Genomic DNA, 15,086 nt, shown 5'->3' on the forward strand with positions numbered 1-15,086 from the left:
CACATGCGCGGCGCCGCGGGAGCCATTGGCCGCCGCCCGCCCGCCCGGCCCCGCCGCCGCCGGCAGCCGGTGCTGTCCGCTCGCCCAGCCATGCGGGTGCGCGTTGCAGGGCGCTGCTAGGAGCTGCTCGGAGCCCAGCCCGCCCCGCCGCCCCCTGCTCTGCCCGCCCGCCGCCGCCCGCATGGCAGCGCCGCGGCAGTGACCGCGCGGAGAAGGTCTGCGCGCCCGCCGTGCGCACGGCTCGGCTCGGCCGGGCGGCTCTCGGGGTCCGCAGCCCGCGGAGCCGTCCCTGAGGTGAGGCGGGCGCGGGGGGCGGGCGGGCAGGCGGCGGAGGGGCCGCGGGGAGGGGGCGGCATCGGCACCTGCACCGCTCCCTCCCCGCGCTTTCCGTCACGCTTCTCTTTCCCTTTTTTCTTTTTTTTTTTTTTTTTTTCCCTGCGTGCAGACCGGCCTGGGCTGGTTCGCTGGTGTTGCTGCCAGCGCCGGTGTGGCTCAGGGGCGCAGCTGCCGGTGGGACGCCGAGGGGCGGCTGCGGCTCGTCGCGGCGCTTCCCGCGGGATGCGCATCCACGCAGGACGTGCCCGCATGTGCGGGGGGCGAGTGGCGACAGCGGGGCCGGCCCGGCTGCGGGTCTGGGAGTACAGCGTGCTGCTGGGGAATGCGGCTGGAACAGCGAGCCCCTTTCGAGGCCGTTGGGGTGGGATCCGACCCGGGTGGGGGCCGCCAGCTGTGCGGCTTTTGTGTGGGGTCAGCTGTGCTTGGTGTTGCAGCACACGCAGATTAAACGGCCCAAGCCAGTCAATAAAGCACATCTTCAGGACAAAACCAGCCCTTGTCAGATAGCCATCTCTGTTTCGTCGAGGCGCGTCTCCTCCCTTCCCCCTGCTCCCCAGTACGTGGCAATACCGACTCCTGCTCCTTTAGGATGCCTGAGCCTGGCACAACAGCTCCTGTCTTGCAGCCTCCATTTCTCCCCCGTCCCCGTTACAAGTGCTGCCGGTGCTCTTAAACAGATACGAATTCAGGCGCAGAAGGCTTGTGACTTGCCCAGCATCCTTTAGGGAAGCTGGTCTGCGGTCACTGGGGGGGATGCAGGCTCTACGCGTACTGTACGCCAGCAGCCCGTGGCAGTTTCTCATCTGGACGCTCCCAGTGTGTAAGAGCCATGAGGTAGGTTACTCAGACTTGAAAATGGAGGACGGTAGTGGTAACCAGCCTGTTGTTTGGTGGAATAAGTCTTAGCAGTACTTCCTGTAATGGTGGTGCTGAAAGTGATGTTTACTTGACTTAGCTGCTGGTGCAGAGAGCACTTTGGGGTACCTGCTACTCATAAGTCAGTTACAGCTTTACAAAAACCCCAAAACTAGAGAAGTGTATTGGTTTTTTTCAGCATTATGTCTGTCAGCCATGATAGGAAAGGATCATCTTTTCTGCCTCTAAAACCGAAGGTGGGGAATGGTTGTGCCCCCTTGTTCGTGAGAGAGGGCTTAATTTGCAGAAACAATGCTGAGATTTTAAACCCACAGCTCTGAGCTATCAAAAAAGCACTCTCATCCCAGATGGTGTAGCTAAGTACCTTTCTCTGTGTTGGTTTATTTTCTTCCTTTTTTTATTTCTGTTTTGTTTTGTTTGTTGTTTTTATTGGTGGTAGTGGGTTTTTTTCCCTCTCCTCTTCCTGCAGGCAAAGGAAACCCCCTTTCTTCAAACTTAGGGTAAAGATTGGTATTATAGAAGGTTAGTGTTGTGTTATTTGCTCTTGATTGTCATCTTAAATTAATTCACCAAGTCTTACTCAGAGGCCAGGATCCTATTCATTCTTTGTGCCTTACAAATGCCCTATAAGCCTTTTATTGTTAGTTGAAACTGATTTATGAGGTCCTGATCCAGGAATATGCTACCATGGCTATATTTTCTTTACTATACACAATTTTCTCCTGTGTCTCTAGGCAAGCATTGCATTTATAGTATACTCATACTTATTATAGTAAACCTGTATCTTACCTAGTGTGAAAAAACACTTGTCTGTTATGTTTGCTGTGTCTTGCACGTAATAGCAGGGAATAATAAATAGATGCTGTTATTTGCAATTGTGATTACTTTGATACAAAGATTCAAAATTTACAATGGCTAGGTGAGATAATGTGAGGAGGGGAGCAGCATTAAGCTGTCATTTGTTTTGTAAGATCCAGGTATGCACAATAGATATCCATCCCAGTCCTGACATCCTTGAAGGGACAGTAATCTGTCCAGTGTGTTCAGACTTGGAGAAAGAATTCTAAAGCAGCAGTACCAGCAATGGAGAAAGTCTGCATGCTGCCGTCACAAGAAGGTAATTATTAATAGGACCCAACCTGTGTAATAACAATGCAAAGAGAGTGAAAGCACTCGGGTGCTTGCCGTGGAAAGATTAACTAGTGTACATTGCACTGACGCGTGGCTGTACACATGAAATATCATTCCTGTAATCCAGTTTTTTCTTAGCCCTGTGTGCCTGTTGCCTCAGACAAGCCACCTTCTCTTGTGTAGCAATATGTAAGTGGTGCTACAGGGGTATGACAACTGTGCCTCCTATGTATGGACACTTTTCATGACTGCATGCTTGGATAGGGAGGAAGCGCTTGCAGCTGTGTGTGTTGTGGCTTGGTGCAGTTTATCAGAAGTGACTGTATTGAAATTTCCTACATTGAAGTTGGTTCTTTTAAATTCTCTAGGTCTTCCCTTTCCTTCTGTGTATTGAGGTCCCATTCAAAGTCTGCTAAAGCCAGTGGGAGTAAGTGGCTTTTGAATCAGGCCCTGTACGACTGCCTGAGTTTCTTTCCCCCGATATGTTTTCTTATAGCACCAGCTGCTGTGTCAGGTCCTGCTTTTGTGGTGTACTTGTGAGTTGGCTTGGGATGCCTTACCGGCAGAGTGCTGACTCAGCACGTCAGCCCAGGGTCTCCCTTTGCACCTCTAAGAGCTGCAGAAGGATTTTGATACAGGTACATGGATACTGTGATCACTGAGGATGAATTCGTGTTCTGAGGCTTAAAGCATTTTATCAGTGTGTAGCTGTTCACGGCTGTTTTGCTGAGAAGTAGCTTGAGTCACAAATGGAGGAACATGATAGAACTCAGTAAACAAGTTTCTCAACTGAGTGAAAAAAAAAAAAAGGGAGTTCCAGAGTTAGTATTTTACAAAATAATGAACTCTGAAGGTTTTTCATTTCCTTTCAAAAAAGCAGTCTTTATCTTCCAATTAATTCATAAAGTTGCTGTAGATCCCTAAATATTCATAAAACACAATTAACAGTATTTATGTTATACTCAAATGTTACATATAATAACATAAAGTGTAAAGAAGCATTGAAATGAGGCTGCACAGTTCTCCTTTTGTTTTCTTTTTTTTCTTTCTGTTTTATTTATTAATTTATGTCTCTTGGTGGTGGGAAGATTATATCCTAGCCAACATAAAAATAAAAAGCTATTGATGACTTAAGAAACATGGAAATATTTTTCCACAGAAACCTTACATTTAGATAAAGACTTGTCTGTGCGTTTGCATAACTGACATTTTAAACTTTTTTTTTTTTAATAACGAGCAGTGAAAAGTCTGTGAACTTCACCATACAGAGACTTATGTCCATGAATTATTTTCCACATATGTATAGTTTCATGGGTACACCCACATGCGTAAGGCTCTCTAGGGTTGCAGGAAAGTTGCTTGATCTTGAAAGTGTTTATTGTTGGCCATAATGTTGAGTTGCTGTGGGCCTACACAGGGCTGAGATATGAAGAAGGTTGTTTGTGAAATACAGTTTTCTAGCAGGTACCAGCATTGTATTTTGTAGAAGAGATTGTAATTAGTATTTTAAAGTTATTCTGTGCCTCTCACCTTGAGAACGCTATGAGCTATATTTTTTAAAAGTTTGACTTGCTTGCATTGGGGATGAGTTTGGCTCAAGATCTTTTGGTCTGAGCGAATTGAATGCAATTTTCTTTGAACTGTATAATAAAGAATATGTACTGATTGCTTGCCAAATGATTTTTCCCCTCAGAGATTCCAAACAAATTTAGGACATAACAAAGCCAGTATTTCTAGTGTTTAACTTCTTGAGAATCATCTTGGGTTTGGCATGTTAAAAAGAAAAGTGCGTCACAAGTCAAGTTGGCACTCACTAATACCATCAGTAGTACTAATTTCCACATCGTTAATTTGAACTGACACTGCTTCAATCTTTCTCACACCGCAAATTTATTTAATTAAAAGAATTGAAGCTCTTTTCACTTATTTCTATGTTCCTTTCAGTTGTATTCTTCCAGTCTTGCAAGAACAGGTTCCTGTCCCCCTTCAGGAGATGGATAGGAAGAGAAGCTAAAAGACATTCATGTAGCAGCTGCCAGAGTGTTCAGGGAGATATCTTTGGAAGGAGAAAGTTTGTTTTCTTGGAATCAAGCCAGCAAAATGCCACTTTTGCCCAACACTTGGAAGAAAGCAGTAGCATGGGAAGAAAGTATAGCTGCACCAAGGAGTCATTTGTTGGAACCATTTAAGAAGAAACACCTTCGTTTTTCTTCTTCCTCCTCTTCAAGTATAAATCAGGATAGAAAAACACATTGTTCATGTAGCCTCAAAACTAATTTTCCTCCTTCCCCTTTGAGCTCTTTCCTCTGAAGTAATTTGTCCTGAGATTGAAGTAGTTGTGATATTCAAGACTTGAGAAGCAATCATGGTGTAAAATACAGCCACCCTTAGAGGTAAAGATAGTTGTTGCTCAGATTTTTTCTTTTCAGAGAGTCTTTTTTAGTTAAAGGTAACTCGGATTAAGAAGCAGAAAAAAATAACCCAGCTGAAAGCATTGTGGCAGTCAGTAGTGGGCGAGGATAGTATTTGCCTTTATTCATCATGGTCTTCCATTTTGTATTGTGTGATCAATAGAAGAAGAAATTATCTGGTTCTTGTGATCTGCCTTGCTTCTTGTTAGTGTTAAAAATAAAGTACCCTCTCTGTATATGGTCTTTTTGTCAAAAGTTAGTCATCTCAGTTGTTCTGTCTTATGAAGGTCTCCTTTGAAGACCAGAAGGTTGCAATGGAAGATTTCTCAGACCCAAGGGGTGGGCATAACAGATCATCAGATGCTGTTGTTACCTTTTTCCAATCAAATCTCTCTTCAAACTGTTTGCTGTGCATATAAATTTGAAAAAACAAAATTGCACAATTCCCTAACTAGAGTTTTAAAATCTCTCTGTTCACTTGCTCAGGATTTTTCTGTCTAAGTCACATCTCCTGATGATTTCCCCTAGATGATTAGACTGTGGATGAGGCTGTCCGTTGCTTTATTAGATGTCTCACCTGTGACACTCACGTGGAGCTTATAAATACAATGAGACCATCTACTGGAGACCAGTGATACTCTAGGTGAACCCTGTCCCTGGATTCATTATGTAAAGATACACAGAGAAAGGAAAAAGCCAAACATGAAGGCTCTTTGTAGCCCTTGTGATAAAGCAGCGAGACAGGCTCCTACCTGTCTGCATGTAACCTGATGGCTACAAAACCTCAGCCAAGATGTAGGGTTGTCTTTTTTTCCTCCCTTGAACTTCATTCTTTACAAGTCAGCACTGAGATAAGTTTCTCTATAAAAGGTGTTCCTGATTGCCCTCGAGTTCTACAGAAGCCAGGGCTGCCACACCTCTAGTGTTTTCAGGTCTGGTCAATGCCACAGATACCAACATGATTTTTAAAAACAATGGGTTTTTTTGTGTGGACTTTGTTTGAAGCACTTTACTCTTGCTGTTGTGATTTTTCCAACCTGGAATTATAGCTCTAAGAAGACAAGTGTGTATGTGTATATGAATATGAGTCTGAATATTTGTTCTTCAGCTGTTGCAGGATAGGAAGGAAAGGAAACTTACACCCTTTCAGCTGGTGTGACAAGTTGTATAAAAAACACTGATGCCTGCAATTACTCTAGTACAGGCTTGCTGAAGCTGTGTGTGCTAGAGATGGATATATTTTGATATGTGCACATAAAAAGTTGATTTTGTCATATTTTGTCAATAAAATGTATGGTTTGTTGTTTGTCTCAAATACACTGATTAAATAATCAAGCTTATACAACACTGATTTGTTAATCATTTAAAATAACCTTTCAGTTCAAAAGCTTCCTCTGCTAATATTAATATTTTATACAGAAGTGTTATGTAATAGACATTTTGTTGCCTTTGCAGTCCTGCACAGAGGAACACATTGTTAAGCTGATGTCATTTGGATTGTTCAGTATAAATTTGTTCACTAAACCAATGCAAATGTCAGTGAATAATTAAAAAAGAAGTCCATATTGAATATTTGTAAATGGTAGTTTGTGTACAGATCATGGAAACGGAGGGTAGGAATTACTTTGGTCTGACAGTGTTTGCATTGAAACTTGAGTGAGAAGTGTTAGAGGTAGTGCAGTAGCTTGCTTTGTTTCCAAGCACCACTATGGTTACACACTTTCCACATGCATTAGCAATTGCCTTCATCAAAGATGCTCGGAGGAACCAGACTTCACGGTTAATCTGACTGGTGTTTAAAAATACAAACTGAGAAGTCTACATACAGGGTTCCTCTCAATGGCTGCCATCCAGAAACTTTTATGTACTTGCTTTCTGACTAATTAAATTAAGAAATAAAGCCTAATGTACCTCGCTTAGAAGAGGAACTAACAAAAGGGAAATGAAACTTTGCACTTGAGTTTTTAAAGTAATGTTTGCCATTTTATAACCCATAATAAATTTCTTCACAGTTTTACCTCATTGGCAAGGGAAGACTGGCTTGATAGTTCTGCTTCTCTCCTTTCCTATCCTTCTGACAACAAATCTGTAGGCTTTGCAAAAAAGGAAGTAGAGGAATGTGGATACATAAATGTTTGTTGGTGCTGCAGAAAATGTGAGTTTAATCAGTGCTGGTGTTCCAATGGAAAGTAGGTAAGAAAGTGTCTAAGAGAAGAATAATAGAGGAAAAGTGGCTCTTGGAAAAAGGGTGGCCTCAGTGAGAGACAAAATAGTATAAATGATAAATCAGGAAGATGAAAAATGCACTGGTTTGGACAAGATTCTATTTCCAGTGTTTAAAATCTGTGTTTACACTATGTTTATTTTTAATGTAAGTTGATTTAGGATGTACCTAGATTTAAAGGTGAATTTAGGAGTGTCTTTATTGTCATTGATCAGTTTAACCCAACCAGATTTTAAAGAAAGAAACCACTGGGGCCAGAGTTACAGGAGAACAAAGATAGTAAAGCCTGAAAATAAAAATATGAGAGGCATGCAAAAATACAAAAGAAAATAGTAACAGTGTGGCAAAGAAAAGGAGATAATAAAATTGTTGAGGTAAGTGTGAGAAAATATAAAAATCATAAAGCATGAGGTTCTATATACTATTCTGCATGTGGAATGTGTATGAACTCTGTTTGTTTGACTGAGAGTGTCTCATCCTAGAAGCGCCGCTTTCATGCTCAGAGTGGAATGGCCAAGTTCTCCCAGTTTGCATTCAGTTTGAAAGCCTGTTGCAAAATAACGCAGACCCCTGTGTTCATTACAGCAAATGTGATGGGTACCTAAAGCTTATGGGTTGAATTGGTACAAGCCTGGTTTTGACTTCCGGTGCCTGATTTGTATTGTAAAATTGTGGTCTGTCCGTGTGCACAGTGGCCCAGAGCAGCCTGGGCACAACCGGTGTGCAGCTGGTCAGTGCAAGGAGCAGAGTGCTCCTTCTCTGCTCTTTTGTGAATGAAGAGAGGATGACGGCCTTCTACACTCTGATAGCTGCTGATTTCTGTCACCTCATCTGTGTTAAGACCTCTTCAGTGTCTGATTATTTACCTGCCTGCTGTCTGAACTTGTAAGATCTCAGATCTGGCTTGCTATCTGCTAAAGAATGTAATACCAGAGCTACCAGCAGCAGCCCCCTCTCTTATTGCCTGTGGGTCAAACACCAAGTTACTTGTAAAAGTTTTGCTTCCTTGACCAGCAGGGTTTGATTTCTTGATGTCTTGGTTATATTCCTGCCTTCTGCAGCAGAAGAGAGGAAGCAGGGAGAAGTTTGCACACAGCCCCTGAAGAGGAGGTGGCTACAAAGAGAAGGAAAGAATTACAGGGAGCTCCTGAAATAAAGGAGGTGTTGGGTGTCATGTGAAAAGCTGCAGTGAGGCCCTAGAGTGGGCAATGAACTCAGCAGATCCTGTAGGCTCCTGTGGAGTAGGAGCAATGCCTAAGGTGCTTTCCAAAGGGACTGTAGTTTCAAGGCCAGCTGGAGCAAATTTGAGCTTGTGCTACTGTTGAAGTTCACTGTTGAAGGGGAAGTTCAGCTTTGGGCAAGACACCTCTTGAAGGCACACACCAGGGGAGAGAGTGGGAATGTTAAATACCAGGGTGGCCACACATCAGCTTCAGCTGACTGCAAAACTTCACTCAGAGGTAGCAACAAAATCTGACATTTATCTGGTTAGGTTACTTTTGACAGTACTTCTACAGTAGGTTTCTGTGCTGGGGTTTTTCTTCTCTCATGATCGCATGACACTTTTCCTGTGTGATGGTTTGTTGTTTTTCTTATGCAACAGCAAAGGAGGAAGATGGTGTTTTAACTGAAGTGATTGTCAAATGTCTGCTGTTGTCTAGGTATTTGGAGATACATGTAGAACTGATAATTACTCAGTTGTGCTGAAATTAAACCTCTAATGACTGGAACTGCTTCACTTATTTAATTAGCTGAGATTGTTTTTGGTTTTTTTTCCCCCCAAATCTCTGCTTCTCCAAAATGCTGTGATTTCCCTTCTTCTCCTTTCTTTACAGAATTCATAATAATTTGCTCTGAGTGCATGGTTTGTTTTTTTCACTCTGTTAGCAATGATTGTTTCTCTGTTAAATGCAATCCCTGTTAAATGCATCAGAAGTATTGTTTTCTTTAGTGGAAAAGATGTTTGATCAAGTGACTGTGCAAATGAAGGCAGCCTCATGTAGGCTACAGTATATAGGACGTGGCATTTGGAGGTTGCACGTGTTATGCCTGAAGTGCCAAGTGCCTGGCTGTGATTCAGATAAAACTGGCACTGGTTGATGCCAACACCCCAGTGTGAATGGGATATAATAGTCTTTCCCTATACTGTAGGGCCCTGAAAGAAAAGTATTGAAGGGAATGAGTGCCAAAGGGTACTAGGTTTAAATAAGGAGCACATGTGTCACTTCTCTTTTATCTCCTTCATACCCACTGTTCCACATACTGACTAGACCAGTGTGTGTTTGTGTGTATTCTTGTATCAGAGCAGATGTTCCTGTAAGAAAGATATTGGTTTGTTTTAATAAATTGAGGTTGTCACTTCAAAAATGGGAGAGGGAGGTGAAAGAAGTAGCATAAAGTGAGACTATGTCAAATGGGATTGGGAACAAAATCCGTGAGAATTTTTGTGGCAAGAATTGCGGGAAAGACTCCCTCTTGGCTATGATTTATGTAAGAATTTCTGCTTTAGGCTGGTTTGTGGTTTGGTTCTTGTTTTGTTTTGTTTTAGACCAAAATTTTATAAGTGTTTTGTCATTTATTTCCCTCCATCTCCACCAGGTGTGATTCAACCCATGTGCTCAGCCTACTCTGGGAAGGGGAGGGTGGTGGTGATGGACCTCAGCAGTCTTTCAGATTGTGACTCCTTGAAGACAAGCTCTCCTGTTCGTCCATGCCTTACCAAGTGTGATGGTGGTGCTGTTTAGCCTCTCCTGACACCTTTTCTTAATGCTGATACATTGCCAAAAACACAGCTCTCCTACTTTGGAAGTGGGAATGCCTTTAATTTGTTTTCAGAAACTGTTTGTTGCCTTTGGGGTGGCTGCTGAGGAGGGACTAGAAGGTGTGGTGAGCTTTGTTTAGGCCCTTACTAGGTAGGTCTCTAACCTTGTGAAAAAAAAAAGCTATAGGAACAGGGAAGATGAATGGCCCTGTGGCTATTAGAGCATTTTCTGTTAGACCTCAAGTAACATCCAGAGGTCTGTTCTGAAGCCGACTTGCAAAAGACTGGAAATTATCTAGTCAGAACTTTTTTCCTCCAAGTATTTAAAAACCAACGGTCTCTGAAAACTCCAGTTTTGGTCATGAATGCCGCATAAAGGGATTTACTTCTCCTGAGACCACTTGGCCACCCCGACCCTTTTGAAGAAGAAAATTCTATAAGAGACATATTTTATTTGAGGATTTGACAGTGTCTTCGCCATCCTGGGTCTCCACTGCTAAGAAGAAACCTGGAACAGCAGGTTCCTGCTGACCTTTAAAATGCTCTCAGTGGAAAGCCTGACACAGGGTTTGTTCCTGTGTGCTTCTGAGTGCCAGTGGGTGCCAGCCCTGAAAAAGCTTCAGAAAAAATTTAAGTGTGAGGTGTGTGTGGAGGAGGTTGGTTTTTGTTATTTGCTGCAGTGGATAGGGAGCAGCTCGGGTGGGTGAGTGCACTGCACTTGGTGCTGGGCGCAGACCCGCGCTCTGCTGCGGCTGCTGCTGGGCTGGGGGCTGGTGGCTGAAGCAGGGGATGCAGCTGGTTGTCCCTGCCTTTGAGCCTTGGCTGTGGAGCATCCTCCACACTGGGGGCTGCCCCTGTACCTGTACCGTCTACCTGGGGCTTGCTAGCCTTGCAGTGAGCGCCTGCTGTGCTTGTGTTTGCACCCTGGCACAGCGTGCTGTGATCGGCGGTGCTCGGAAGGTCTTGGGGTGCAGCCAGGGCAGGAGAGACACGAGAAGGGCAGCAAGGCAGCCGGCTGTGCACCAAGAGTCCTGTAGCATCCTGCCTGTTGCTAGGGGACTTGTTTTGGATATGGAGCCGATTTGGTTTACATAGCAGCTTTCCCTGTGTTTGTTGATTGGAGGCAATTACTGCAAAATACTTGATTTATAACAAGGTGTACTTAATAAGCAACAAACTAAAATAAATATTCATGAATTACCTACTGGAGGCTGGCTGTTCGTTTTGCTGAGTTGTTGCTTTCTATCTGCGGGCTCTGCAGAGCTCTGGAGCCTCTGATGTCTGGAGGTGGAGGCAGCCATGCTTGGTCTTGGCTGGTGGAAGTTTTGGGATGAAGAGCGAGGGGCAGAATTCCATTCCTTTTCTGTTTTGTTCATCCTGGAGGATAGAGGTGTTTTCCTGAGGTTTTTCCGAGCAGCTCATTGACTCAAGATGGTCTGCTTGCCTGGCGTGCTGCTGTAATGCAGCAGTTCAAGTGTGATCAAAGTGGTTCTGTGTAGCACACGCAGGGTGCAGCTACCACATCATTGGGTTTGGGTCTGGCTTTTGTGGTGGTGTAGGGAAGCGATGAGATAGAAATAGCAGTGTTCTTGGTTAAGTTAGGATAAGCCAATATGTTTAAGAAAATATGTGGGAAATGACAAATTGCTGGTTTGGGATCTATGCTCTTCAAGAACAGGACAACTCATTTAGAGTAGTTCTGAAGTTATTAAAATAAGGATGTGTTAAGTCTTCCCCAGAGATGAAGTGCTGTCAGCAGAAGTATGACTAACATTCTGCTTCTGTGTTGCAGAGTGGCATTCTTCTGACACCCTGCTACCATGAACAGTTTATTTGGCCAGTTTTACTAACAGCAGTTTGTTTTTATACAGGAAGAATCTGTGGCACTTGTAAAAATGAGAGAGTGACCTTCAGAGCCTGGCTTGGTATTCCTGTCACTGGAGCCTTCAGGAGCCAGCACTCAGCCCAGCTGAAGCCAGAGGAGGAAGGTAGAGAAGCACAGCCTGATCAGGTACTGAGCTAGTAATGGCAAAAGTTGTCTGATGCCAAGCTGAAGTTATGGATGATCATTAGTTATAAAAATAGTTCCTTAAAGGTCTTGCTAACGTGTGTGCTGCAATAGTGGCCCAGTAAGGACAGCCACATCATCTGTGGGCCTAGCATGGGTGCATATTATACGTCCAAGTTCTGTAACAGATCTGAGGTAAACATAAAGAAATGTTTTCTGGGGTATTTGATTTACACATCTAATGTGCAGTACACCTCAGTACGTGTTTGCAAATACCTGTTTTTAGGCTTCATTTGATTTGGAAAGAATGGACTAGGAATGCTCTTAAAAAAAAGTTTGAATGTTGAAGAGCAATTGAAGGGGAAGAGTTTTTTTCCTCAGCTTTATTCTTTCTTCTAGTAGGGAGACTTAAACGCCAGCTTTTGAGGAGCACAATGTTATGTGGAAACCATGGAGCACAGAGAGATATCAGACTGATGGGTTTTAGACAAAACTGACTGTCAGCTTGCTAACAATGTTTTTATTTGTTGAGATTTCCATAACTGTCCATGGAAATTGGTATTTATTCTTGCATTCACATCTTTCATATTGTCATACTTTACGAAGATTTAGTTTGGCTCATCTTGTATGAAGACAGAGAAGTTAAAGGTTTTGATTTATTGTATTTGATTTGGTTTTGTGTTTTTTTCTTATGTAACTTTATCTTCCAGTTTATATGGAACTTCTGCTCTGAGGACCATGTTCTGAAGATATTTTGCATAATTTTATGTACCTTTAGAGATCCCTTAAGAACCGGGCTACTGCTTATGTGGACTTGGATTGGCAGTGGCATGCAATTCACTTTTAGAGGGAAGAATTCTTTGAAGAGTTAGTGTTTCTTTACCTTGAGTGATACTTTCTCTCCAGAAATACCAGCATCTGTGCTTAGACTGTCTGAATTTATTAGTCACATTTTTGTTATTTTTTTATTTACTGGCCCAAGTGGAAGCAGTGAGGATTTGTTTGAATAATCTGTTAAGAAAATTATTCCTAATGTTCTAGAGGTAATTTCCATCTCTATCTGACTATATCTTTCTTTGTGTGGTTAAAAAAAGGGAGTCTTTTTCTAGCAGGCATTGGGAATACTTCACTTTTTTTTTGTCTTGGGAAATAAGAACCAGCATTTATTTGATTCAACAACCAGCTTCCTGCTTCCCAAGGAAGAGATAGTGGCTCATTCGCCTGCAAACATCCCTCCTGTGGAGAGTCTTTGTTGGGGAGTTAGAGGAAAGCTAGCAGCTACTAGTGAAATAGCTGCATAGCAGGATGAAGAGGGATTATTGAAGCATTACTAGGAAATTGATGGCTGTTGCAAGACCTTACGTACTCCACAGACAAGCTGACCTAAATTCTGCAGCCAGGCCTTACTGGTTTCTGTGTTGATGTGATGTGGCAGGCTGGATAACCTGCAGCAGATCTGGGGTTTAAAAAAACAAAGGGAGGGAGTACAAAAAAGATTTATATTTGAGTGGAAACACAGACAAGCAAATCTTTAGAAGTGTACTGAATCTGTCTTAAATTTTTTTGTTGTTTTCTAGCCCCCACTTCTCTATTCTTAGTATTGAGTACTTGTAGTCAGGATGAGTCTGTGTTATAAGGATGCTCATTAGGAAGAGTGGAAAAGTTGTTCACTGGATGGGGAATACATGGATGGTTTTGCTTATAAGAGGCTTTTACAGATGGTTTGGAGTTGAGGTAGGTTTTAGCAAAGAAATGGTGCTAAGCATCTAATCAGTAGTGAAACAGTTAACATAACTGACACTTTATCTCTTGGGGGGAATAGGATTAGTATCTACTTGACATAAATGGAATGGCTTACAGTTATGTTTTCAGGTAACGTTTGTTTCTCAAGATTATACATTATACAAAACATGAGACAAAAATCCAAATAGAAAACAAAATGTCACCTCTGTCAAAGTAAAGTTGGTCAGTCTGACCTGCTGCAGTGTTTTTTTGCTGTTACTTCTTGTAGAAGTGTTGTGACTTTGCAGTTTAGTTTCTGCTGGCACTAACGTGGTGTGATGGCAGTTACTGCTTCCTCCCTTCTTCTGTAGATGTAAGCTTGATTGATGCAATGCTCTCCTTTGCTTTCACACTTCCCACCTGCATGCTTTCATTACCTGGTCTCACCACTTCCTCCAGAGGTGCTTCTATAGGTACAAGAGGAATTTTTTTGCTGGTGCTGCTTAAACCAGGTCCTGTAAAAGAACCTTATGCAGGCAGAAAAATTTTGCAGCCACTAGAAGGGCTTCTGCAGTAGGGTTTTTTGCTGGCATAGTTGGGAAGCAAGAAAAAAATATTGGCTGATACAGTTAAATGAACAAAATGTTAAAGTGTGGCTAGGGGCTTTCCTGTGCTACTGTTCTGGTCTGGTTACTGTGATGGAGTGTGTGTGTATATTTGTGTCTGAAAACCTCTTTTTGTGGGAGCATAAGCTTTAAGCTTTTTTGAATTTTTTTAGAGGAATTTCTGCAGCTGCAGCATCCTGAAGTGGCAGGGGAAATAGTGATATCCTAAAACATTGCTGACTTATTTTAGATCACATTTCACTTGATGTGCTTTTGATTTGTTTTAAGAACAACTTGTCTGTATAAGCTCTTTGTTTACTATATGCACATAATAAGCAGCAGTGCCGACCCTTCTTCTGGAAGCAGGAATGAAGGGACCCAAGGAAGGGTGGATTTGCTTAGTTATTTTGTGTCCTGCCTTAATGGCATTCTGGCATGTAATTCCTCCATGCAATATAAGAGGTAGGGAAATCTGATGGATTTAATTGCTATGCATCAGCTCTTCATGAGTTAATTACAAAAATATATTGTTACCAAACTCAATATTAGGAGGTAACCTGTCAGCTTGCTCTGATCTGTTCATGGAGTGAGTGCCAGATGTAGCTTGTGCTGATGATCCTTTGTATTTTGTGTGTTTAAGCTGCGTGAGCTTGTGGCACAGGGTGAGACCTGGTGTAGCTCACTTATGAAAATCAGTTTTTGACAATGGCTACCAAAGTGCAGATGAAAGGTGAATATCCTGAAGAACTGTGTGGTTTTGTGTCCCCCAGCTCCTGGGCTGGGGTGTGAAGGTTCCAGATGTGTTCAAAGGGTAAACTTTCCTGGGTGTTTACACACAGATAACTTCTAATCCAATACTGGAGCATGCTCCTGCCATGTTTAGGGGCTCCCTGCAGCTCTGCCTGCTCATGTATCGACTTGTGCTGATGCTGCTGTCGGCCGTGGTTGGCACAGTGCTCGCAAGGGCTGAGGGAGGGAGGGCAGGGCTGCCCCTCACAGGCTCCATCCATCT

At 42.9% G+C, this 15,086-nt stretch overlaps 1 protein-coding gene across 3 annotated transcripts in view; it reads left to right on the forward strand.

Annotated features, from left to right (window-relative positions):
- Positions 1 to 15,086, forward strand: part of LRRC8D (leucine rich repeat containing 8 VRAC subunit D) — a 64,348-nt gene that overhangs the window by 11,895 nt on the left and 37,367 nt on the right. For 2 of the 3 annotated variants that reach the window (XM_027694214.1, XM_027694213.1), the window contains exons 1-2: positions 185 to 294; positions 11,611 to 11,750. The gene's annotated coding sequence lies outside the window, so the exon portion shown is untranslated. Of the gene's footprint in view, positions 1 to 184; positions 295 to 11,610; positions 11,751 to 15,086 lie in introns of those variants that run through there. The other variant, XM_027694215.1, reaches the window with a different exon arrangement.

The sequence above is a fragment of the Neopelma chrysocephalum genome, unplaced genomic scaffold (assembly GCF_003984885.1).
Source record: "Neopelma chrysocephalum unplaced genomic scaffold, ASM398488v2 Primary Assembly neopelma1_97, whole genome shotgun sequence".
Lineage (NCBI taxonomy): Eukaryota > Metazoa > Chordata > Aves > Passeriformes > Pipridae > Neopelma > Neopelma chrysocephalum.